The 25,820-nt window shown below is 43.8% G+C and overlaps 1 long non-coding RNA gene across 1 annotated transcript in view; it reads left to right on the forward strand.

Annotated features, from left to right (window-relative positions):
- The first annotated feature begins 323 nt into the window (after positions 1-323).
- The window catches only part of LOC134735990 (uncharacterized), a 49,717-nt gene continuing 24,220 nt past the window's right edge, over positions 324-25,820 (forward strand). The window contains exons 1-2 of the long non-coding RNA XR_010119599.1: positions 324-695; positions 24,509-25,000. This is a non-coding gene — a long non-coding RNA (uncharacterized lncRNA). The remainder of the gene's footprint in view (positions 696-24,508; positions 25,001-25,820) is intronic.

Consider the following 25,820-nt stretch of genomic DNA (forward strand, 5'->3'; position numbering starts at 1 on the left):
CGCAGGTTCAGGCAGCCAAGCAGAGACAGCGGAGCCCCAGCGCGTGGTTCAGGCCTGGTCAACAGGTAGGAGGGCCGGACTGGGGGCCAGGCACAGAGGAGGGCAGGCCCGCCCGCGCCGGCGTCCAGGGTCCCGGGTTCCGGGTCCCGGGACTGCAGGAGGTCGCCGGCAGCCCGCGCTTTCAGAGGATTGAGATTGGGCGGACGAGACCTGAAGATCCTCTCAGTCTGGACCCCGACTTTCGGTCTGCTTAGAGACCTAAGCCGCAAGCCTTTGCCCACACGGAGAAACGTACTATCTAATATCTAACAACCCTGTACTGCCGTGTCTGGAGGTTGCGGGAAGGAGACTGTGTCTCCCTTTGGGAAAACTACTGAGGACTTCTTTATATCCTACTTCTCCTGGACTCCATAAGTTACAGGACCGAAGGAAACTGAGAAATAGAGAAAAGGTGCCTCTTGCCCCTTTAACTCCACAAAAGGGTGGCTGCAGATGGAGCAGCTTGGACTTTATTTTTACATTGCGCGAAGCCCGCGGGCAGCGGCTTATGCTAATTGATTTTCCCAGCTCTCAGCCCTGGGTATCTAGCTATCTCCAGGACAGTTTGCTTTTTTCTTTTTCTGTCTTTCTTTCTTTCCTTCAATGTATCAGAAGACCTGAAGCTCGCTGCCCGCGAGTTTCCTCCGAGTTCCCAGGTCAGCGGCGTTTGCGCTCCTCTCCCCCTCCTTTTCCTAGCCCATTGCGCTTAAGTTCTTGAGTCTGGGGAGCCGGTTCAGTAACTCTGAATTCATTTTTAAGTGGTGTGCCCTGTTCCCCACCTTTTAACAAGAGGTGCACTTTAACACTCGAACCAGTAACCCGATCTACACGTTTACAAATCGGCAATGAATTAAAACAACAACAAAAAAGCTTCATGGAAAAAGAAAGGTGGGCTAAGTAAGGGGGAAATGTAGGGGGTGGGGGACAGAAGGGAATGTCAGGAAAAGAAGATTTCCCACCTCTCCTTCCCACTCCCAACCTAGTGCGCTCTCGGTACACGCGGGCTGCGCGCCGAGACTGTTTGTAATGTCCTCAATACCAGCAGGTAGACGTGGCAGTTTTATTGCTTTATACCCTGCAGCTTGTTGTTAACACCGTGAAGGCGTTTCACCCCCTACACCCCCACCCTGTGCTTGTCTATGTTTTTCGCTTTATACTCGCAGGTGCACCGCTTTCCTCGCCAGCTTCCTGCAACTCTGGCTGTACCCCAAGAAGAGTATGTCGTGGCAGGGCCTCGGAAGGTCCCTGCAATTGAGCACTGTATCCAGAGTGCAGCAGCCTCTACTTGCAAGGGGATTTTTTTTCTCTCATTTGTTTGATTGCTGAGGAAGCCGGGAAGGCTGGGATTGTCCGGGTTGTAGCCTCAGGGCTCTCAACCTTCCCCTAATAGTTAGTGGCTAAAATCCTTGCACTCTGTTCCAGTGAAGCAGCTGCACTGAGGTGGTAGTTGTGGCGCATGGTAAAGGTCCTGCTGAAACCTGCTGGGCGACCCAGTCTGGGCTCAGAGACAGTCAGGGGCTGGAAAGTGGAACGAGCGAGGGGTCCCACTTGGTGTGATATCTCTGCGCTTGCGGGATGGAATCTAAACTTCAGGCCTATCAGACTTTCCTGCCAGTATCGAGAATGGAAAAGTGGAGATAGTGTGACCTGCACACAACATGCCAAGGTGGCGCGCCACGAGTGGCTACCAGGTGTGGCCTCTGCCACCGGCCACGGCGCATAGATTTCGCAGCTCAGAGGCTATTTATCGCAGGGCCTCTTCTGACAATCATTTCTCTCCTATTGAACGGCGGCAGATTGGCTTCCCAGTCCTTCATTCCTGTTTCATGGGTGACGGTAATGAGCTGAAGTAAGGCGGTTGGAGTCACTCTCGTTTGCACTAGTCCAGCCCGCACTTCCAACCCTTCAGCAAGGGGCAAAAACTCGGGTTCTTTGGGGCCTTGCAGGAAGGCGCACACCTCAGGGGCTCAAGGCCCCGGCGCCGGGTTAGGCGCCAGCCGGGTCCTGGCTCCTGCTTCTTTGTCTCGCCCGCTAGGGAACGCGGGCCAACCCTTGCGGGAGGGAGGAGGAGGGCGGGCAAGGCCCTGGAAGTCTTTATCATTCAAAATAAAAGTAAACCCTGCAATCTGGAGTAGGAGGCCTAAGGCTCTTTTAGGGCTTGTAGTAAGTGAGGGTCATATTCACTAGGCAGGATTTGAGGCCTAAGCTGCTTTTTGCTTTTTAGGGTGTTGAGATGTTGGAATTTGTATTGCGAGTGTCAATGTTATTTAGAGAGAAATGCTTGTGTATTGCCAACACAAGACCTCCCGGGTCCGCCGGAGGCCACTGTTGGAGGAATGGGCGCTTGGGTCAAAGAATCTCCTGCTGTTCCTGGTCTGGACCGGTGTTTGCTCACGCATGTAGGCCTGGAAATGCTTTGGGGTGCCCAAAGTGGTTTTGCAGCCTCATGGGATGTAGAAGTACATTCAAACCAGGCAGGACCTGGATGGGTTTGGTTGCTAAGTTGGGCTCAGTTATCACTTTAATTCTAAAGAAATTAGACCGGGATAAATCGCCTTTGAATTCAAAGAAATAACTCAGTATTGACTTACATAGCCTCTTCTCAACGGGAGACATTGGTGGAAAAAAAAAAACTTGCTAGTCTTTTCCTCATTCAATATAGTGTAAAACTATGTTTGTGTATGTATGTAAGGAAAGAGTGCCTGATATCCTGGTAACCCGCACAACTTTCTCCCCTCCCCCAACACACACACAATGGTGAAAGCTCTGGGGCACATGGGAGCTGCCTCTTGCCAGTGATGGCACCGTCAGGAGTTGCAAAAGTATCAGTCTACACAAGGAAACAGTGAGTTTGGTGTTCTTGTCTGTGGTGATAAGCTGTATTGTCCATATTAACACCCTTCTCTCTTAGACTCCCCCAAATCCAGTTAAAAAGTGGCCTCAATTTACCCCGTGTTTAGAAAGAGTCTCACTTAAGTTTGGGGATAACATTTTCCTCATTTCTCTAGTCATGGGTCCCAGGAATAGCCAGCTAGGAAACTCTGACATGACACTGGCTCCCACAGGGGGCTTCACAGAGTTTTTCAAGACTGTCCAGTTTGGAGAATGTTAACTATGCATGTCCCAACCTACAGGCTCCTGCTCCAGGCATTTTCAAACCTGGAGTCCAGTGGAGTTATGAAAACAAAGCTAACCAGCTCCTCAAACTAAACATCATTTGCCTTCTCCATGACTCCATTCCCAAGTGTGTGAGCACCCAAGCCTTTCTTAATAGAGGGAGCTGATGTGCTGGGCCCAGAATTGATTCAGGGGAAAAACAGCACATGTTTCTGCCTTCCCTAATTTTAGGATTGTATACAGAAGTCGGCCTGCTTGTCTGCCCTCGCCCCTCAAATCCTCTCTCTTTTTTCTCTTTTAACAAGCATAGGACCCCACTCCTAATACAAAAACACTCCTCTTTCTCTAAGCCCAGGAAAAAAAGGACTCAACAATGTTTAAACACTTAGAATAAAACAAGTTAAATGCTGATGTCTGTCTTTTCAATCTGTAGGCTATGCTAAGGTTGAGCTCTCCATATTTGCCCTGATGGGAAATATATCAGGGCAAAGGGAGAAGGGAGAGGGTGTTAGAAGTCAGCTTTAAGCAAGCCAGTTTTTGGAAAGCAGGGACCCCTGACCATTGGAGGATAAATACAGCCCTATAGTGGTAGGGAACAAGTATCAACAGGAAACAGTAGACTATTTTTAGGCATAATAAGGAGTTAATATAGCTGTCTTCCTAAATGCCTCCAAGCATCTTCTGTTTAATTCCTTCATCCCTTCATCAGCATTAACAATAACAAGGTCACAGAAAATGCCTAACATTAAAGGAGAACCCTGCTTGGGACAACTCTTCAGGAAAACCTGGGATGAAAACATCCCCTTGCTATCATGTTGGTCCTCTTGTTGTAACAGAAAAATAAATGAAAACCGTTTTTCATGAGAGAGGGTGAGTTTGTTCTGTATCTGACTACTCTTGTGATATATATGAACTGGTGACTTTTATACTCATAGCTGTTCATAAATACTCCTTACCTTTATTTGGGAACATCCCAATAAATGGAAATGTAATTTATTAGTTTTTTAGCAAAACTTTTTTAGAGAGCAACAGATTTGAATGCCCTTAGAAGCTAAGATTGTTTTTGTTTTTTCACATTCCATTCTCCCAACTGTGCCCATTCATTCTCTCTCTCTTTTCTTTCTCTTTTTTCTTGTTCAGAAAAGAGACCCCTTTAAAACACACAGACACACACACACACACACATCTAGGAGAAAGACAGCCCCCTTCCCACTACCCTGGGAATGGAATAATTCCTTTTTTATTTTTTTCCTGGTAGGTTTTACAAATTTTGTGCAGAGAGCCAAAATGCTCCTCATCCCTTGCACTCTGTGGAGTGGGGCCCTTCCCCCACAGAGCTCAAAGCCTCCAATTCTTTCAGTACACATTGAGAGGTTGCATCCATTTTGCTGGTTCATATTTGGATTCGCCGTCTTTACTCGCACATACTTTGTGAGGAGGGAAGGAGAGAATGGGACAAAACCAGGGGACGTAGAAAGAAAGAGAGTTAGAGAAAGAATATAAGAGAGTGGACAAAAGAGTATGAGTATGAGTCAGCTTCCTTTTGTGTTCAAGTTTTCTACCTGGTCCTGTTTGCTAGGTACCATTGCCGTACAATGCTAATTGCACAACAAATGAACAAAATGAGAGCTGATAAAAGCAGCCCTGTTACCTGCAGATCGACGCCATGTATATTTCTCTAGGGCCAGGAGGTGGAGATGGGGGTGGGGGTAGGGCTGGAGGTGGGGGGCCTAGACTCCCCCAAACCAAGCTCTTCATCCACTAGTCTTCTACCCCTTTCTCCTCCCCATTTCCTAACCTGCTTTCCCCTCAAACAGCCTGGGCATCACGCTGCCCACTCTAACAGCTGCTAAGTCGAAGCAGGAGAACCCTTCAAAAAACACTACACAAGAGGTCACCCTCCCCAGACAGAACGAGCCACTTTAAGAACGATGCTCAGGGGGCTCAAAAGTCTGGGGCCCAAGAGTTTAAAAAGCAAGGGTAGCGTTTTAGGATATCAGTTCAGCAGTCTCAAATGACAGGCAGGAATCCTGGGCTCTCCATGGGGCTGGGATGAAGGAGGGGAGGAGGGACAGGAGCCGGGAGGCCCGGCAGAAGCAGAGGGCGACTGAACGCTCGCACCGCAGCTGGCTCCCACGCGCTGCCGTCTGCGGGGAATCAGGGGCCCGATAATGGAATTCAGGAGGCAGAGATCCTCCGAGAGCCAGCCACTGTCTTGTACAGATTTGTAGAGAAACCCTCACTGTAATTAAAACCGTACAGTCAGATTAATTCAATGTGTTGCTCGGCAGCGTTTTTAATAGTAAAAATCCGCTTTAAAATTGAATTAGGGTCGAAGAAAATTTCTGCGAGATTCTCCGGATTTGCCAGCTTTCATTGAAGCCAGCCTGGGCTGGACTTAGGTGGTGGATGCATATGGTAGTGTCACCCCCCTCCCCCAAACCTCACCACCCCCGACTGGGGAGGTAGATATGGGGATGCGGGGGCTGATCAGCACGGGGTGCCAGTTTGGCCGCTAGGCTGGATATAGGGCCTGGGGTTAACTCTTCTGATCTCAGGCTATGCACAGATTTTTGACACCCAGGATTACCCTCCCTTACTACCCTCTCTGTGAAGTTCACTGCTCGGGAAAGGCGGGGCGGGGAGGGGGGTAGAGAAAGAATAGAGCCCTACTGTATCTTGAAGCAATTTCCCACTGTGTGTTGCCGCGGGAGCTGGAGGTTGGAGCCCTCTCTGGCCGCTTGAGTGACAGACAGGAGAAAGTTGTGGTTCTCCCACGTGCCCCCCACCCCCTTCTTGACAACCTTCCAAAAATTAAGAGCATTATTTCAAGCGCTCTGTCAAAATGTCTCCCAAGCTTTGATTTGGCTGGCCGCCCCTTTTTTTCCCTCCCCTCCCCACTCCACATCCTTTGCGTTTCGCGTGGTCGTGAAACAAAAGTTAGTATTATTATGCTTTTCCTTTTAAAGGTTAGACACCTGGGAGCTGAAAACTTGCTCCAAAGTTCCTGCAAGACGTGGCAACTGAGTGCTAACTGAGAGGCTCTCACTTGAGAGGGGCTTAGGGGTTAGGGCAGAGAGCTGGACCGGGGTCTTCTCGAGGCCAAAGGGGTTTTTAGGGTTCTAGGCTGTCTCCTCCCCCACGGATCCGGCCATTGCTGTAGGCTTCTGGGTTGCTGAATGCACACGCACGCGCACACACACACAAGTATACACACACACACACACACACACACAACCTAGGACGCAAATTCTCTAACGAGTTAGTCACATCATCAAGCCTGGGAAAACAAAAACCGCTGTGGGTCCCTGTTCCTCCGGCAACAGCGCGCAGACGCTTTAATTGCCGCAAATTGTCACTCTGTCCCCTTTTCATTTTCTCGCTCCTTCGTTTATTTTTAGTACACTTCAAATGCCTACACATTTCCCTAGTAAGGAGAGCGCGGAGCAATTATTGCCTTTGCCTTCAGGGCCTGCTTTGCCAATCACTGAATGGGGATGGAGTAAACAGGGCGAAAAGCGAGGTGCGTTATTGGTTTTGCCTATTTCAGTTGAGGACGGCAAATAACTCTCCCTACCACTCCACCCCTCCTTCTTTGCTGGGTCCCAATTATCTGGAAGAAAGGAGATGCGCCCCCCTCCCTCCTGCTCCCCATCACACCCCACCCCATGTGCGCCAAGTTTTACTCGAATCCAGCAAATCCCGTCAGAATTGGTTGGTTCCTCAGAGAGTAGTTAGGAAGAGAATTCCACAGGGACCCAACTTTAATTCTGTATTGAATAGAAAGACCCATGATGGCAGGCACTTTTCCTACCCCTACGCAGGAGCATAGGGTCTTTTTTCTTTGAGGGCTACTTGGGAAATAGAGGCCCCCAGGCAGGTGATAGAGAGGCCCCAGAGGCCCCTTCTCCATCAAGGCAAGCTTTTAGATTGGTTTGGAGCAGTTCGGACTGTCTGTTAGAACGGCTATCAATTGACATGGCTGTTGTTCTCAATATTAGGCAGGAATTCTTAAAGGAGAACTTTACATTTCACGGTGAAGTGTTGTCTTGAATACTACTGAGGTCCGTTCTGCACCCTGTGGTTTCTTTTCTCTGCTTTCATGGGACAAGCAGAGCAGTCTGGGATGGGGAGGGAGGCAGGTGTCGGCTGCAGCAGCCAAGGGAGAGGCATCAGGCGTCCTGCAGGTGGATCCGAAACAAATCAGTGCTGGATTAACTTGTGTGTCCGCTCAATTGTCCCCAACTGCAAAAGCAGCTTGGGCCGCGCTTGCCGGGGCGGGTTTGAGTTACTTACTTGTCCTGGGCGCGCGGTCTTGTCCCTGCCCCGGCCGGGGCTGCCTGGGACCTGGGACCCGGGACCTGTCAGGCTCCAGGTCCAGCTGGTAGGACGTTTTAAAGCAAGGCAGTGAATATAAACTACTTCATTCCCCCCCTTCTCTCTTTCTCTCTCTCTCTCATACAAACACACACACACACACACACACACACACACACACACACACACCTCGTATTTCTTTTTTATGAAAACATTTACAAAAAAACTAATTTCAGATCGTGGAAGGAAATTTCATGCTAGAACATATTTTACAAAACATGTAATCTTTCGAGGCCGGAAGATGTTTAATTAAAACCGTACTTGACAAGTTGAGTTTCAAAGCGAAGTCACACCAGTGCGGAAGGCTAATTCATATTCAAGATGTAGCCTGTAATTCAAGTTGTTTGAAAACGCCGGCCGGGGCAACGTGCAGCTAGCTCTGCTTGCTACCTGCTCAATCGCCGGTGGACTCCAGAATCCTGCGCTTGGAACAACCGCCACCTCCCCACCCCCAACACCGCCGCCGCCACGCTCAGCTGTCAGCTGCCCTCCGGTGCACAGGCTTGGGTTAGCTCCCAGGAGAGAGAGGGAGAGAGTGGGAGAGGAAGAGAGACAGAGAGAGAGAGGGAGAGAGAGAGAGAGAGAGGAAAGCTTCCTGGAGCGCATTTAGTGTCCTTAAAATAACTCCCGCAAGGCGGGGGTGTGGGGGCTGGGCATGCGGGACCCACTGGGGGAGCAGGTAGGGGCAGATGGAAAAGATACCTCCTGGAGGCTCAGTGGGACTGATGAGGGTCCCCAGCCTCCTAGCCTCCTTCTTGCCTCCTGGCTGACCCATGCTAGAGGAAAGGGAATCCCCTGAAGCTACCTCCAATCCTAATGACCCCAAACATGGGGGGTGGGATGGGGGATTGTTCCGCCCATCTGATTTGTGGGCACAGCTCTGAATCCTCAGGAAAAGGCAGCCTCTGCACTGTAGACTGCATGTCTGCAGTCATTGTCCTCAATAATTTCCCTCTTTAACCTCCTTTGCTGTTTCCTATTAATTTGACCAGTCTTAAATCAGAGGGGCTTGCTACATGGGAAGGAAATGCTCCCAGCTCAGTGCGTGAATATATATATAGTTTTTAAATCAACTAGCCTTGCTGGTATAGGGTGCTAACGGCCAGCCATGACAGTGGGGAATGAGAAGGAGCCAATGGGAGGTCAGCACAAATGTGAGACAAAGAGACTTTGCAGGGCAGTCTAGGTGGGAGCTGAAGATGCCTGTGAACAGCAGCTCCAGAGCCTGAAGTTGTGGCCAATGATGGGTTTCTGGTCCAGAGCCCACACTGCAGTGTCCCTCTCTAGACCCCCCAGCCTGCTGATCTTTTCTTCTTCAGAGATGACAGAGAGTTGTCATCAAAGTTAGCCTTATGGATGATCTGAAACCTGCCTTAGAAAGAGACCAGGACATGAATTTGAGACTTATGTTCATTCAATTTTACCTAAAATGCTCAAGAAGAAAAATTTCTTCGTTTATTCCAGCCACTTATAGGACAAGGAAAGATAATTTTGCTTTAATTGAGGATTGTGACAATTATTGATTGGCTAATGGACCTTTTTTATGGTCTATATTTCCTTTCAAACACACCATTATTATCCTATTCCTTAAAGCACAAAGAGAAGTCTATTATAAGAAAAAGTATTCTAAAATCCAAAGTGTTCCAGAAGTATTTTAGACAATATGGCTATCTCATTTTGCAGCCTTATATGATTGAAGCCAACACTCTTTTGATTTTATTGGGCCAGTTTAGAGAAAGCTTACCTTTTTCAAAGACAATCCCAAAACACTATTGCGAGAAAGTTTGTTGTTCTATACAGAAACTACCAGCTGATATTTCTGAAGGTTCGGTAGGTATCTCCTTATTTGAAAATAGACATGGCTATTGGAAGCTATATGCTTACACGATATGTGACATAATACCCATTGGTCAAATAATATTGATTTTAGATGAGCAGGTAAGACCCTGAGGTCGCTTTTTAGTGTCTTGCATTTTGGAGGGCTGGGGTGGGGCTGTGGTTCACATTCTCAAAAAAGAAACAAAAAGCCATGTTATAATCATAGGCCTGGAGGGTGACAAAGACCTGGAGACAAACTGAGGTATTGCTATAGTGCTTTTAAGCAAGACATTGTTTAAGCTGAGTACTAAAATGTATGTATTTGACCAAATGCATTTGAAGCCTAATCCTACATCAGAGACTTGTGAATTACACAAAAGGGGAGAGGAACTGCAAATGACAATCCCCACGTGTTTTATTTCAGTAAGAACAAATGGTTTCCTTGTCACAGGGTATGAGCACTCTTAGGGACGCTGGAGGCCCATGTGTAGACAGCAATTGTGGCAGGAATATATAGTGAGAAGAATACAAGGTAGTTGGTTGGTAATGGTCAGAATGGTGCTTCAGGAAGGGGAGGGAGCAGCCTTGGTGTGCAGAAGGGGCAGGATGGGTAATAGTTCCCAGCTGGCCCACCCTTTCTATAGCCCCAGAGAATCTCATCTTTCCAGCCTCAGAGCATGGGTGGAGACAAGAGGCCTAGCCATGGTGGTGATTCATGCCACTTCTCTACGTTTCTCTTTTCTGCCTTTCTAAAATTAGCAGCATTTCACAGAGGAGGGAGCTAACACATGGCCCTCACCCCACAGACCACTTTGGTGTCTGGGAAAGGGAGAGAGATGGAACACAGGTGTTCTAGTTTCCATCTCCCTGGCCACCACCTGTGGCTGGGGATGAGGTGGAGAAAGGGTGGGTTTGGGTTGCTTTCTCAGTTTGGGTTGCTTTCTCAAGCCAGGCCTGCACAGATAATGTTTCTGCTTTTGAGGCTCCTTTGGTTAATGAAGTAGGTGTGATTTTCATGTGACAGGTAAGGCTCAGAGAGATTCAGCTTTGGCCCTAGCCTCAGGGCTCCGAAGGCAGCCGTCCCAGGATTCCTTGACTTCCCGCCAGAGCTCTTTAAACAGCCCCCTCTCTCCGGCCTTCTAACTTTTTCATAAATTCTGAATACTTTAACCCTTGCTTGTAGTAATGTAGTTGTAGTTCTAAACCGTGTCAATTTCCTAGAGAAATCTTCCGTGTCTAGGCGAGAATCAATACTAAAACACTCTTTTTTATTTTTAAAGTGGGTTTTAAAGGCCTATTGTGGGGAAACCGAGATGTCAATGTGACCTGGAGGCGCAGTAGGAGCGAGATTCCATTGGCGGCGGCGGCACAGCCTGGGCTGCGCCGGAGTTGGCTCACGTGCGCGCCTTATCATGCAAATCCGACGGCTCGGGCATGCGCACTGCATCCCTCAGGTACCCGCCTTCCTCTGGTAGTAGGGACTAAGACTTCCAGATGCGCAATAATTAGGTTTCCTCATTAAACAAAGGTTTCCCCATCATTCCCTCCTCCCACTGTTCTCAGCACGGGAGCTCCTCACCAAAGCAAGCTGCTTACCCCTCTCCCCCAGCCCCACCTCCCAGTCCCAGCTCTCCAGCCACCGCCCCTACTTCATCTTAGGGTCCATTTAGGGCCCTCTGCATTCCTCGCCATCATTTTTTTTTTCTTTTGACCTCCTATACAGGATAATAAATTAGAATTTCCCCCTCATTTTAGGTCCGCTTCCTCACCTCTGCTTCCCAAAGATAAAAAATTCCCTACCAATCGATCGATCCTGAGTGGGAAGAGGGCGTCAACACCGCCGCTCCCTCAGCCTCGGCCCACTCCGCCCCTCCCTGGCCGTTTCGGTTTCATGCCGAAGTGCTGAACTTGGGTGTCCCAGGAACTCGACGGGCACTAAAGCTAGTCGCCGGCCAAACCCAATCCCCCCTACCTCCAGGCATAAGCCTAGGCCGCTAAGAAGCCCAATGCGGGTATCTGTAGCCCCTCGACCACCCCCAATCCCAGTTTGGGGGGCGCTGCTCTTCGATTCTCAGCCCCCACCTCGGGAAGAAGCGTACTACACAAGGAAGGGCCCCAGGAGTGTCCTCTAAACTCCTCCAGGACCCCCTGTGCGGGCATGGGGACCTCAGGGATCCATCTCCTCGGAGCAGGAGAATGTCCTTTTCTGGAAAGAAATCTCAGTAGGCGAGAAATAGGCACCGTTATGTTCGAAGCCTCCCGCGGGAAAGCTCGGTGGCAAGGTTCGCAGTTGAGCCTGACCCGCGCGCGGCGTCGCGGCGAGGACCGCGCCCACACGAGCTCCTGGAATCACAGTTAGCTCTTTCTTCCTGGTAGAAACAGGCATCGCTGCTCCGGCTTTCAATTACTCTCAGCTTACCTGTAGGGCTAACCGATTTGTATTTTTCCACCAGAAACCTCCTGTCTAGGATACCCCCTAACTCCCTCTTTCCGAAGCTCATCCAACCTTAACGAGGAGAAGGGAGAGATAGGGGTTTGATTCTCTGATATGACACGAATAATTGTCGCATCATGTAGCTTCCTACATCTTGGTTTTAATTTTCAGCGAACCAAACAAAGATATTTGCAATTTTAAAATAAGCACTCGATTTAATAAATGGGAACATTGTGCAGGGAAGACTGTGCTCCCCCCGCCCCCCAGCCCCTTCAGAAGACGTTATTAGCTCTGACAGCATGCCGCTCAGGTTTGCGGAGAGGATTTTGTAAAGGGATGACAGACAGGAAGGCCAGCAATCATGGGCTCCTTGGGCTGAAGCTTTTTTTCTTTCTTTCTTTCTTTTTCTTTCTTCTTTTTTTTTTTTTTATCAGAATGTTCTGTTCGATGCCATTTATCCTTGATGATAGAAAATTGCGCTGTTGCCAGGATGCTGCTGCTGCCGCTGAAATAGAGGGCAGGAGACACATTTCCATTTTCCGGCTTGAAAGCTATTCAAATGAATTTGCAGGGGGGTGGGGGTGGGGGGAATCTAGCGATAAACAAATGAGAATAAATCGAGTTCCCCTTTCCATTCTTTTCTTTAAATGGGTGGCTCTTCATTTCCGATATAAAGATTTTTGTTCATCAGTGTTTGTGAATATCTGGGAGATAGTGTAAGCCAACGCACAATTTATTTTGATGCTCTTAAAGTGACTAACCACATAAACATTTAAAAAGAAGTGCATGTCTAAATATATATAAAGTATAAGAATTATATATACATAGATCACGTACATAACATACCTTCACACAATTCCAAACTACAATGAAAGATAAACTCTTTCAGTAGCGTTTCAATTCAATATAATTTGCAAGCACTGCTGGCTATTGATAGTTATGGACTTCTTACTAGTTGTGTATATACAAGTATTGCTAGATGGAATAATTTTTAAGGCCCTCCTCTCGTGTTATGTATTTCAGGATACTAAATAATTTAATTACCCTTACGTCTTTACTAATTTAAAAACATTCATCTCTGTAAAGATATATAGATATACAGATACATATAGATAAGTTATCCTCTATTATGTGTCTCTTTTAAGTTAATTTTCCAAATTTACCTTTAAGTTTTGTTTCTAAGTTAGGAAATACAAGAGTTGGTATGCTGTGACCTTAAAAATATGAAATAGAGGCTGAAGCCTGTGCTTCCCTTCCTCAAAACTTAGATTCTTTGCAAGTTGAAAAAGATCATGTATTGAACTCAAGGGATCACATCCAAAACAGGACATTTAGAAATGAGATCTTAAAAAAACAGCCTGTAACACACACGCTCTATTTCTCTCTCTCTCTCTCTCTCTCTATATATATATATAATATGTATATGTATATTCCGTCTGTCTCTCTCTCTCTCTTTTCTCTCCCTGTCTCTCTCTCTCCCTCCCTCTCTTTCTTTTTAAAATAAGCTCAGATAGATCTAATCTAATCCATTTTCAAGGCTTGAATTCTTAACTTTAGAAATCCTAGATTTGATCTCCATACAGAATCCTGTACAGAACTGGTGAGTTGATTTCTGGACTTGGATACCTCATAGATATTACATATTAATAAAGATCCAACCCTAAAATCTGGGTTTGCTTCTCTCTTGACATATATATATATATGTATATATGTGTGTGTGTGTGTGTGTGTGTACATATATATATATACACATATACACATAGACACACACGTTAGCAATGTCTTGACAGAAGCTATAAAACTTATGGGGCCCTCACTGTGTTTTAATAATTAAATAACTTTTATTGAATTATAACACTAACGTTTTGTTTCAAAGTTATACAGGCTGTTAGGAAATTTTCAGTGATATAAAGGCCTTTAAGACGCAACGACTAATTGTATTCGAGATTTCAGATAGTAGTTTAAGCTTTAAAAAAAATCCGACATTTTAAAACTTCACATTTTTTAAACGAATCATGGGTCCCTCACTACTATGATTTTAGCTACATGACTGTTTCCGCGTGATAGGACGCCGCTGGGCAAACCAGGGCTGCACAGACAATAATAGTATAAAATTAGAAAGAGAAAGGCAGATGGTGAGTTGTTATTGATGTTCTGAACTTTTCCAATAGAATGTTCAGGCGACTTCTTCTAGGCAGCCACAATTCCTAGTTACAGATTCCGAACAATCCTTGTTATGGATTCCAAACAATCGTAGTTCAGCTGAAAATTTCCTTGTTAAGAAATTCAGCATAATAATGAGAAAACAGTTGACACCCTCAGATGAAGCTAAATAATGCAAGGAAACGGCCCAAGAAAGTCCAATTTGCTTGTTTGTTGTGGTGAAAACAGTTAGGGGGCGAGCATAGAGTATTTAGGTACTGAGATTCTGTCTCCTTTATTCTTGGCCCTGGGAATTGTGTTCTGGACCAAAAGCTTCACCACCCAACTCCTTTTCCAGTTGAGGCAACTCACAAGGTTCTTCGGATGAATTTCCCCTTCAGGTAGGAGCTTGGGGTGGGCAGTGGGAGTCCGGCGCCGCCAGGACCACAGAGGCGAAGGTGTAGGTGCTGGGTCGCGGCTGGCGGCGCTCCAGCACGTGGGACCCCCTTCCGAACTCCCTAGAAGGAGCCTGACTCCAAGCTCCCCGCATCCTCCGGCTCCACGCGGGACTGGTATAAGGGACGTTAAGAAAAAGTAGGTGGAATTTCCTTGGGTGCCAAGGCAGGGGTTACGCAGCAAGGACCCCCGGTCCCCTGGCGTGCGGTCGTGTAGAGACCTCTCTCCCTGGTCTACTCTGCACTACCTTCATCTCAGGTCACCTCCTGGGCTTTGGCCGAGTAGCGAGGGCAGGTTTAGAGTGTGGCCTCCAGCCAGGGCAGGAGAGGAAGGGGGAGGAAATGGTGAAAGAAAAGACAGGACGAGTGCTAACCTAAAAGATCTTGGAAGAGCGAACATGAGGAAGTTGTCCGAGAAATTCTGTACCCTGTGAAAAAGCAGGGCTCAGCTGGTTGAATGGGCTGCAGGTGTTGGGACTTCTTGTTGTATGGGTGTCTTTGTGTGGCTAGGCTTGCAGAGTTGTGGAAAAGTTGAGCTTTGGGTGGAATTGTATAAGCCGAGAGTGGAAACCGTGGGGTCACATTCCAGGCTGAGAAAACCTTCACCCCCAGCCCCGCGATCCTGTTCTCCCATAGAGTACTGAGTCCAAATAAAATTGCAAATTGGGCTACACTGTGGCGCGCCCTCTTCTTGGTAATGCAGGTAAAATCACAGTCACGTTTTTGGTGGAGGGGAGCTTCTCCTTTCCCAAGTAGTGTGTACACTAAGCATTAAAAATAAAAGCGATTTTCTTTGCACCTTCTGAGATCCCAGGAATATGGGACTTGCCTTTTCTTCAACAAAAGAGCACGCAATTCTGAAAGGCTGCCGAAACACTCACCCTTTAGGGGTTCCAGTATCCAGGAATGTAACATACAGTGGAAACACAAAAGCTTAACATTTTGATATTTTAAAAGATTTCCTCCTCTTTTAAATCCTCCTTATAAATGCCTGGTTGTAGCAACGTGAAAGTGCTTTCTTGTGAAAACATGCAGCAGGGTTCCCTTTCCTTTTCATGCATACTAGCAGCTGCAAAACATTCCAAATGAGCTAAAAGGTCATTATGGAGACTATTAATAAGATGACATTCAGTGCTGGCCTCATCAACCAACCGAAAGCCTGCCCCAGAAAATGAGAAAAGAGAAAGCAACAGTGCTTACAAAGTACTCTGAATTCTGTATTGCCTTCCAAATCCCAAATAACTTTTCATAGTTAGCTGTCCCTCGTGCTATTAACCCACCCCACTCAAGTTCAGTTTCCCCTCTGTTCAAGGGCTGCATTTGTACTTATTTCTTAAGTCTCCAGAGCTTTGAGATGTGCAATGCAAACAGTAAAGAATCACATTAATCCTGCTTTGATCTCAGAAAGGAGATCATAGCAGAAATCGGGTCACCACAGAGACAGGCGCTGCTGTGAAAATGAGCTTCCTTTTTTTCTTTTTATTTATTTTTTTCCGTCAAGGTATCTCCCTTGGCTTCAGGACATTCATTGCTTGCAAACTGGAGAATTGCCAATATGAACTAAGAATAACTTATAATTTAAAAGTGGGACAATTAAGCTTCTTAGAGCTGTCTTATAAATCTAGATACTGGAGTTAATGTACTCACCATGTCTATTTGGTATTTACATAAACACATTGGACCATATTCCAAATACATGCCCCAAACACAACCTCCACAGGGACTTAATTGCCTAAAAAAAAAAAAAAAAAGTTGTATTTTCTCTGCTGTCTTTTACCCTGGAGTCCTGTAAGCATAGAATAATGGTAGTTAATCTGCTTAGATAATTTAAGACTTAAAGATTAGAAGGCCTATATTGACAATTTCAAAAATTCAAGTCTGAGTGCTTTGGCTAAGCAAAGCTTAGGAGATGACAGGTGTGATAAAAGAACTGCCAAAAACTAGACTTTATTAAAACTAAAAAGTGTGATGTTTTTGTGGCTCTGAAAGAAATGATTGTTATAATGCTCACTCAATCCAAATGTGTCCCTAAACAAACAACTACAGGGGTATTTTATTTTATGCTACCTGATATTTATACACATAATACAGCATTTCTCTCTGCTTGCATATACACATGCAGATAAATTTTATAGTGCTTTTCAGCCCACATCCCATATATATAAATATAGTTAATCAGTTAGTATAGTTAATATAGCTGAGCTACATTCTCAACACAAGTGATGTGTGCATAATCATAAGCATTTGTGCTAAACACACATCCTTCCCCTCATTTCCCAATTTGCTGTGGTAGAATCAACATATCACAGGAGGCTACTTATGAAGCTGTAGCTGCCACCCAGCTTTCTTCAAAATTTGTACATTGGGAGGAACACATGAAGATATTTGAATTTGTTAAAAATGGTATTCTCTTTCAAATTATTCCTGTTGAAGTTGATTTTCATTTAACCTCAATGGGCCAGTCTTGATGACAGCGGAAATCACGCTGACACCAAGGCTACCCAAATGCTTTTACATGTAGGACAAAGTACATTAAACTGCTTTGCTTCAAATACGTCCTTTTGAAGTGATTTTAGACCTGGTTTGGTAGGAGAACTCAAGTGGGAAAATAAAGTTTAGGGAGAAAGAGGGCAAGGAGAGAAAGCAGGTGAAAGAGAACCACATGAATAGAAAGTAGGGGAAAGAGAAACCTTTTGTGGCCATAGATTATGTACTGTGAATTGTGGAGGATATTTTCCTATTCGATGTCTGCTCTCACCTTAGTGGCCTTCAGTTTTTTTTTTAATCTGTTCTTCTAAATCTGCTACCATTAAAGTCAGGTTCTAGAGAATATGTAGTGGAAGCTACCAAAATATCCCTTTAGGAGATGTTGAGAACATGTTATTGGATACAGATGCACAAAGCATTGCATTAAGTGTCCCAGGAATGCTTATTTTGGTGATATTTAGCTGAAAAATGCATTGTGCTCATATGAGCTGATTTTTGTTTTGTCTTACTTGTGACTTAATTTCTTTCTACATATTACTTTATAAGCTGACTTTACCCATATTTTGAAGTGAAAGATATTTTCTTTCCAGAGGAGCAACAAATGTTGGTTACTTTTTGGTCCTTAAAGATGGCAGTAAACATTCCATCTTAATTATATTTAAAGTTTTTAAAAAATTTTAATCTTTTCAGTCCACTGTCTTCCTTTTATCAGTATCCCAAGAGCCTGGCATGTGGTATGTGTGTAAGGAGAGAGAATAGACCTCCTTGTCTTCTTAATTAAAGTTTATACAGCTTGGAGAAAGTAGTAATTTTCTAGAAAATTAGATCATTTTAGATCACTATAGTTCCACTCTTCTCTCTTAAACATGGTTCTAAGCAAATCTTGCCCTTTAAAGACCATCAATTAAAAAGCAAAGATTGCTGGAGAAGTACTCTGAATTTAAAGTATTTAGATTTAGAAATCTGACACTGCCTTCATGAGAGTAGGTATAAATGATAAATCCTACCCTGTATGCATGGTGTGACAACCCATGTTGATTTCTGCATCGCATATCAGAGTGACACATGACACTTCCCATCCCTGCTTATTGGAAACAGCATCATTTTCACTTCTCTCCTCGTTATGGGGGTTGTGATTCACATGCACAATAGGTCCTTCTTAAGTCATGATTCCTTCTCTAAACAAGATAGAAACCAAATTTAACAAGGACATAAACAAGGTATTGAACCAAAGGATTTTTAAAATGACCAAAAAAAGGGAGTTATTTTCACATTAAAAAAATGTTATGCTTACTTTTAGCAGATTCACCTAAAATTTTTTTTGTGGCTTTTCATTGCCTACAGAGGACAGACAAGCACCACCGTGGCATAGCTGGGGAGGCAGTTAGAGTCTGGTGGCGGTGGGGGGCTTTAGAGTCAGACTGTTGAAAAATCTTCAATAAGTTATTTTACTTCTCCAAACCTCAGTTTCTTTCAGTACAACTGGAATAATAATAGAACTGGTTTAAATGGTAATGGTAGAATTAATTGAGACAAATGCCTGTAAAATGCTTACCAAGATGCTTTGTGAAAAGTAAATGTTCAAAGAATACTAGTTAATGCTTAACATTAGCGTTAATGTAATGTTTAACAAGTCCTTTTAGTTTCTACTTCTGCATATGCTATCCCCTTATTCTGGAAAGCCCTCCCTTGTTCATTGCCCACCTGGCTGACTTCTCACCTCTCCAGCTCAGCTCAAGTGACATTAGCCCTGGGGAAATCTCCAATGCTTGGAATTAGGTGCCTGTTTTTATGCCTCCGTAGTATCCACTGCTTATTTCTTTTACAGCATTTTGCAAGTTTTATTGTAATTGTTGCTTTATTTATCTGTCTCCTTTTTTAAACTATAAGTTGTAGCAAGCACAATATAATATTTATATTTCTCAGAACTCACAACTGAGCCTGATGGATAGTAAATACTCAATATATGCACACTGAAAGAATACATATTCAATTTTTTCTTTCTGTTTTGTTTACATTTATAAATAAGTTGTAATTGGATGGATTCTTCTGTCTTTAGTTTTCTCTAGTTAGTATTTCTCAAGAAGAGTGCTAAACTTCGGGAGGTTAAGGTGGGAGGGTTGCTTGAAGCCAGGAGTTTGAGTTCAGCCTGGACAACAAAGTAAAACTCCTGTCTCTACAAAAAAATAAAATAAAATAAGAATTAGCCAAGCATAGAGGTGTGCATCTGTAGTCCTAGCTTGTTGAGAGGATCTCTTGAGATCAGAAGTTTGAGACTGTAGTGCACTCCAGCCTGGGTGACAGAGCAAGATCCCCACCTCAAAAAAAGAAGGGGGGGGAAAAAAAAAGGAAAGAGTGCTAAAAGGAACCTGTTATTCTCCCTGAGTAACTTTATGAAGAGGTTTGATTGTGGGCTCCGTAATGAATTCTTGACATTTTCAGGACAAACTATTTTTGGTGAGTTTCTATCTTAATTGAAGAACTTATAAACATGTTGGGTTACCTGTCCAATCCTTAGACATTCGATTGTACTATTCAATATATGATTTGTACATATTCGTTGGATGGTGATTTGGATTATCTACTTGAGTGCTAATAGGTTTCAACTACCACAACGTCCTAGCCAAGTGGGCTTCCAATGAATCCAATTATGTCATCACATATTATGGTTAACAGGGATTGGAGAGATCATAAACATTTCAAAAAGCTATTTAGATGTATTTCGCTGGCATCTTGGGCGCCTACAACTGTTGAACAGAAATATAAGGAAGCCCTCACTGTCTTAGGCTAATTTTAGGGAAGACCAGTATAAACTATGATATGTCAGAATTATAAAATATTGTAATCTATTATATATAACATATTTACGTAAGTCAAGGATTAATATTCTGTGGCCAAGACTCATAACTGGATCTGCTTTAATTAGTAGGCCAGAATTCTTTGTATTTATTTCATTAATCATTAGAAACAGTTGTTACTGGAGTGTTTGAAAGCAGTCTATTTCCTTAAGGAGATTAATCACCCCCTGCAAAGCTAATTTAATTAGATCTGTAAACTCTCTTCTACCAAAGGAAAAGTTAAGCCAGTTCCCCAACTTGGAGTTATCAAATGTTTCAAAGGCACAAGGTGTAAATTAACTAGGTTTTCCTGGAATAACTTAATAAATATATGAGGTAAGTGATAATAATGATGATTCCTGCTGTTCTGCTCATGTAAACCATAATTTTATGTTTATAATCTTTTCCCTAGCCCCCTTGAAAATTAAATTAAGCACTACAAAATTACAAAAGAAAAAAAGAAATTTTACACCATTGTGAGAACATTAGAATTTCTATTAATGATGAAGGGATATTCAGGTTTTCAAACTAAAGAACATAGTAAATATTTTGATTTGGTTGCAGATTCAGAGAATGAACCTCACAGAAAGTTATAAAAAGAACTTGAGGAGGGTCATGCAAGTCTGTTTTCTTGCACCCATCCAAGGCACTCTGAAGCCATTGTAGAACCTGTACTGCTTGACATCCAAGACAGTGCTAACCTCACACTCGGATGTTTTCATGAAGATTTTAGTTGCCTGCTCAGACAAAGGAGATCAAAGAAAGCGAAGGAGTGGAGGGGCAGAAATTGTATCTTGCACTGGGTAAAATACAATTTGGGATTTGGAATCCTAAGATTAGGAAATGGTAAATTACTAGCATGGGCTATGGTAAAGTTTGCCATGTGAATGTCTTTTTCCATCTCTGCACTTCTTTTGTGGCACTTCTCATTGATTTATGCCCCATGTATTTCCATGAAGGATTTGAAGTGGCTTTAATAACTGACATACAAGACAAAACAAATATTTTCCTCAGCCCACTCTCACTTTAGATTCAAGCTATGGAGTTGCTCACAGCAGGCTAACCAAGAAATTTCTGCCAATTGAGCTAATCATTAACTGGTTTTATTATTAACAGAAAGAGCATGCATAAAAAAGTCTTGCTTTCTTTTTCCTATGTAGGTAATGTTGGTCCAGGAAAAGACAACCTCTTTTTCCAAATATCAAAATTAGTTTTTGTCACATAAACATGGCCTAACTAGTCCATCTATCAACCATAGTTAAAAGATATTCAAACAAGAGTCTACAACTTCTTTTGGAAGCCTATTCCTTGTGGTTGCTGAAAGGATAGTGTGAAAACTTTATTGTTTCAGATTGGACCTCCCAAGCTTGACTGTGAATTTTTATGCCTGAGTATGTAAAAAACTCCAAGAAAAACACAGCCCAAACCACCACATTTTGCTTGCTTTCAGGTTCAAACCCTATAAAACCACCACATTTTGTATGGTTTCCACTCCAAACCATAAATTGGCATGAGATCTCACTAGATGTTCTGCTCAGGTCTAATTGAAATGTTTACCAACCTTGACAACATTTTTTGTGAACTTGTCACTTATTTGGAATGCAGGTGAAACAAGCTGAGTTCTCAGCAATAGTTGCCTCATTTTGATTTCTTTACCCTAGCCCCACCACCCAACTATGGACATGGGGCCATTTTGTTGTCCTCAGTCAATCATTGTTACTCCTTCTGTGACATTCTGCTGATGCTTGCCTTGGACCTTTCTAACTCTTTTCTTCCCCTCAAAACTTAGGTCTTCTGTGTATCATTCTCCCAGGTTATGGACTTTTTTTCTTTTCTTTTCTTTTCTTTTTTTGAGACGGAGTCTCACTCTGTCGCCAAGGCTGGAGTGCAGTGGTGCGATCTCGGCTTACTGCAACCTCTGCCTCCCGGATTCAAGCGATTCTCCTGCCTCAGCCTCCCGAGTAGCTGGGACTATAGGTGCATGCTACCACGCCTGGCTGGTTTTTGTATTTCTAGTAGAGACGGGGTTTCACCATGTTAGCCAGGCTGGTCTCCATCTCCAGACCTCGTGATCTACCCTCCTCTGCCTCCCAAAGTGCTGGGATTATAGGTGTGAGCCACAGAGCCCAGCCTCAGGTTATGGACTTTGACGCTAATCAGATAAATCAGTTTTGCTAAGGTGTTAATAAGATTTCAAAATTTTAGGGAATGCACAGGGCACTAGATTGTGAGTTCCTTGTGGCAGGCATAGTCTCTTGCTGACAATTTAGAATTGCCAGATAAAACATGGGATTTTTATTTGTTAAATCTGAATCCCATGACCATTTTATCTTCATCTTCTAGTAACTCCCACACAGTAAGTGCTCAATAAATACTGATTGAAAATGAATACATAAAAGTAATGGAATATATATATATCTATATATATATCCTTTGATTCTCCCTAAATCATATTACTTAGGGAGCTGAGTCACCTCGTAGGCCTATTTATATGATTGCAGGCTCCTGAGTCTTGTTTTTGATGGAGATTCGGGTAGGTGTAATCTTTGACTTTTCTTACTTCTGTTGTTTTCTTGTAGTCATTGTTCTAGAGGAGGATCCATCTTCCTTGGAGGAGTCTGTAGAATAGAAAGGGGTGAAGGGGGGAACACCTGCTATTGCCTCATAGTACATGAAAGGAAGAGCAATCCTGAAAATTCGGTTGGGGGACTTTGAGAGAATGGGGAAGCTAAGTGATAACATCCTACTCTCATTCTCTCTCCACTGGAAGTGAGAGTTCCCTTGATAACTACAAATAGGGGACTCTTCAGAGTCCACAGGGGCTGGGAGGGGAAGTCATAATCGCAGATTGGGCTGACTAGAATCTCTTATAAATAGTCCTAATGCCCCCAAAGTCATAATCATGAGGATTCTTAAGGCCTCTGTGGAAGGGGTAAAACTGTGCAGCATGTTTATTTTATGATTATGTTAAATTATCCATTACATTTATCATTGTGACTGCTGTAAAATCATAAGGGTATGCTTATTTTAAGAGCTAGGGGCCATTGGACATAAAGACAGTATTGACTTTGTTTTCACTTGTTGCATCTATTGTTTTTTTCAGTAAGTTCCTAGAACATTTCAAATACTTTACTATACCTCTCCTTTGGGGCAGTCAGTATCTTTTGGAAAAATGAGACTTGGAAAATAAAGAACTTAGTGGACAAAGTGCTTATGCTTTAGGGACCTCTTGAACACATAATATGTTTGTATGTTGTCTGTTTATTTACAGCTGTGACTAAAGTTCATGGTTGATATATTTTCATGTATTGGTTGCCCCTGAAAGGCAAGGGAAATACTTTAACCTTGAGACAAACCAGCTCTGAGCTAGACTGAGCCCAGAACATACGCTCCCACACACTAACTCCCTCAAATTCTGTTTTGTAAATGGATTATCTCTGCCACTTGTTTTGTTTCTGTTTTTGTTTTTTGAGATGGAGTTTCACTCTTGTTGTTCAGGAGTGCAATGGCACAATCTTGGCTCACTGTAACCTCCGCCTCCTAGGTTCAAGCAAGTCTTCTGTCTCAGCCTCCTGAGTAGCTGGGTTTACAGGCATGCACCAACACACCCGGCTAATTTTTTGTATTTTGTAGAGATGGGGTTTCACCATATTGGTCAGGCTGGTCTCGAACTCACAACCTCAGGTGATCCACCTGCCTCAGCCTCCCAAAGTGCTGGGATTATAGGCGTGAGCCACCCCACCCAGCTATCTCTGCCACTTGTTTATCTGATTTCTAGAATCTACTTCTGGCCTCAGGCACATTGACAAATAGAGGAAAACTATTTGCCATCTTACTACTGAATTCTGTTCCTGTAACAAAACAAGGTCAAAGTGCTTTGAAGGCCCATCCAGGAGGAGTACTTTGAAAAGTGTAGAAGGTTGGTTTTCTACATATGATGGTTAAAAATGTGGGTTTTGTAGTCAGTTTTATCTGGAATGGAATTCTGGATCTGTCCTTTATTAGCTGGAATTGAATTTCTTTTGTCCTTCTAGGCTCCAGTTTTCTAGTATGTAAAGGGGAGGTAATTACTGTATCTACTGTATAGGGTTGTTAGAATTAAATGACCTATTTTGTGGTGAGTCTAGGCCATATATAGTAAGCGGTCAACAAATGGCAGTCATGATTGTTTAATATCTGGAATAGAAGACTTTTTAAATAGAATCTCAGAGTGTTTCAGTCCAACAAGTACACCTGTGTGGCCTGGATCTCACTTGTGGGCCATGATGGGAAGTGTGGCAGTAATGTCCCTGTACCTGGCTGGCCACATTCCTGGCCCCTCCCTTGAATGTCTAGCTTCTGGTTTAACTGGAAGTTGGAAGACAGAGTTAGAAGACTCTTGGACCCTCTGAGATAGCCAGGGTTGGAGCCTGGTGGAAGGTGGGTGAGGCCTTGTTGGTGCCAATCCAAATTGCCTTTGACCTTCCCCACTGCTCCTCCTACCCAACTTTCTGAGGGTTGTTTGGCGGGCAAATGTAGTCCCAGCCCTGCAGAGGTGATGGCTGGGCCCACTGCCTGGGGCTCTGCTGGGCTCCCGGCCCTGCCTTCAGACTTCTAGTGCTCTTCTGGCTCAACCAGAAGTTCAGGTGTCAGGTGGCCTAGTGTTGTGTGTTGGCCTGGGAGAGGGGTGGAGAACAACACTTGAGCAATTTATCTAGAGGCACCCTGGGGATTTTTTTTTTTTTGTGAGTGGAATTTTACTTCATGCCGTTTGTCCCTTTTACCTACTCTGAACTCTTCTTTTTCTTTTTCTTTTCTTTCAGACAGAGTCTTGCTCTATTGCCCAGGCTGCAACTGGCGTGATCTTGGCTCACTACAACCTCTGCCTCCTGGGTTCAAGCGATTCTCCTGCCTCAGCCTCCCAAGTAGCTGGGATTATAAGCATGCACCACCAAGCCTGGCTAATTTTTGTATTTTTAGTGGAAACGGGGTTTTGCCATGTTGGCCATGGTGATCTTGAACTCCTGACCTCAAGTGATCCACCTGCCTTGGCCTCCCAAAGTGCTGGGATTACAAGCATGAGCCACCGCACCCAGTCTTACACTGAACTTTCAATGGGTTCAATTCCACTAGGAGCATAAAGGCCACTGCATATGAGTTGTGGAAAGAAGAGATTACAGGAAGAAGGAAGAACTTGAGATGGGTTCCTCCCTTCAACATTCTGTCTCCTCCTACCTAGCATCTTCTTCCTTTTAGTCTTTCTAGAATGTCCATCTGTTTTTGGCCATTGCAGAAAGAGAAGCTGAGCTTTAAAGGTGTAGGAGCTTCAAAATTCTTGTTTCTTCTTGTTTGATCACCCTTCTAAACCTGTATTCTGTTCCTTCTGCTATTCTTTTTTCTTAGAGCATAGGAAATGGGAGCTTTTAAATTAATACTTAAAGCATGGAAAAAAAGAACTTCAGAAGAAAGTGAAACAAGGGAGATGAGGCTAGTAAAGTAAGGAAAATGGAGAAGAGGAAGAGGAGGAAGGGTTAGCTTCTAAATTCCAAGTCAAATTGATATGGAACAGGCAAGGCCTCTTGTCTTACTTAAACTTCAGAAAAAGATCTGCTGAAACTTGATAGAAATGGAAAGGGAAATCCTTGGGGTGGGGAACCTCCAAACATTAGTAAGGATATTGAACAACTCAAAGTGTTGAGGAAATCTGCAGGCTACATGCCTGAAGATCACCCATGCAGATAGACCAAAAGGATTAGAATTATCTGTTGATATTAGTAATATTTATTGACATCTAGCTAGTATTGGTAATTTTAAGTTTTAGATTAATTTCTTTGGTGATAGCTACAATATATTTTATAGACAAGAATTATATCTATAGGCTTGCTATCATAAGCTCTATTTTAATTAGCATTAATTTAGTCTACTTATTTTTAGCACATTTGAAACATTCACTTATGCTAGGTAACTCATTGCAAAACAAAAGGATGATTCCTGTATGTATGGCAGCTATACATTAAGGAGGAGTCTACCAGAATATGAAAAAGTCAACTGACCTAAATAGTAACTGTTACAGGAGCAAATATCTTCCTTTATAGGATTATATCGTTTATATGAATTTGTATAATAAATTTTCTA

This window comes from Symphalangus syndactylus, chromosome 3 (assembly GCF_028878055.3).
Source record: "Symphalangus syndactylus isolate Jambi chromosome 3, NHGRI_mSymSyn1-v2.1_pri, whole genome shotgun sequence".
Lineage (NCBI taxonomy): Eukaryota > Metazoa > Chordata > Mammalia > Primates > Hylobatidae > Symphalangus > Symphalangus syndactylus.